General features: G+C 58.4%; 1 protein-coding gene across 1 annotated transcript in view; it reads right to left on the reverse strand.

Moving 5' to 3' along the window:
- The window catches only part of PSMD4 (proteasome 26S subunit, non-ATPase 4), an 8,244-nt gene that overhangs the window by 5,405 nt on the left and 1,549 nt on the right, over nt 1-1,290 (reverse strand). The window lies entirely within an intron of this gene.

The following is a 1,290-nucleotide window of genomic DNA, read 5'->3' on the forward strand; positions in this document are numbered from 1 at the left end:
CCAAGGCCCGACGGTGGGTGTTGGGGCCTCCACAAACTGCACAGCCCGTGGGCAACAGTGCCCCACAGCGTCTAACAGCAGCAGCCACATCGCAACATAGCTGTAATTAAATCCCTACCCTCCGCTCTGTCAGCTATTAAATATAGCACAGAGCAGGCAGGAAAAGCCCTGCTCTTACGCCAGCCTCCAGGAAAGCGACCCTGGGAAGGAGGACTAGTTAAATAAGCACTTGAGAGTTTATTTTAGCCCCAAATTAAGACTTCTCTCAGGAGTACCCCTGGAATTTCCTAGATTTAACACCAGGGGAAAGGTTTCTTCTGAAAAAAAACTACCTGTGACTGTGCCACCTCTCCTCTGGCCCACACCAAATACCCCGCCACGAGCTGGGGAGCAAGGAGGAGGCAGCGGCCGAACTTCACATCAGGCACAAGACACAAAGCGACCTGGCTGAGGCTTGCCCAACTGCAGCTCACTCTTCACGGAGTAACTGCACATTCCTCCCGCTCTCCAGGGCAACGCAAGGAGCAGCGAGGTGTTTTAATGCCCTTAAACGTGGGTAAGCAAACTGTTACCCAGAGAAAACATCAAGGGCTTTGATATATGGTCAGCGAGTCAGGCTACGGTGAGATCTTTATCCAAACATGTCGAGAGCCAAGGAAACAACAGAACCGGGACAGATTTCACTGGTTTTCTCTATTGTGGTCTTCTTAAACACCAAAACCAAAAAATAACAGGACTGTAGCCGCTGTGATGATAACGACACATCGAAGTTCGCTTCCGCCTCCAGCCCTAGCTGCATTCAGCACCCGGGGACAAAACCCTCTTACCTCAACCCCGCCGCCAAGCAATAACAACAGCAGCGACAGCCGCTTTGCACCGACCCACCTCGCCCCAGCCCCAGCGGTGCTGGGTAGGCCCTGAGCCCGAGCGGCCGACCCTCCGTGGGCCATGGGTATGCCTGCCCAGCGCCCCAGCAGGGCTGCCCCGTTCGGGTCCGTGCCCTGTCTCTCCTCCGCTGGGACGTGATCTGGGTTTGGGGCTGCAGCACCGCTGGGGCACCGTGTCACACCAGAGCCCCACTGCAGCCGCCTGCCCTGTCCCCTCCACCGGGGTCTCCTCTGCCTCCCGAGCGCCCCCCTGCCCGCCAGCGCCCACGAGAGCCCCTTCGCCCTGCTCTTGCCCCCAGCCCCCCCTTTACTCAGCCAGGAGCCTTCCCCACCAACAGACCCCTCCTCACCCCAGCCTAGCCCCTTTACCCCCCCCCCCAACCTCCCCCCGCCACCCAAACAC

Source organism: Egretta garzetta, unplaced genomic scaffold (genome assembly GCF_000687185.1).
Source record: "Egretta garzetta isolate BGI_Z169 unplaced genomic scaffold, ASM68718v1 scaffold668, whole genome shotgun sequence".
Classification (NCBI taxonomy): Eukaryota; Metazoa; Chordata; class Aves; order Pelecaniformes; family Ardeidae; genus Egretta; species Egretta garzetta.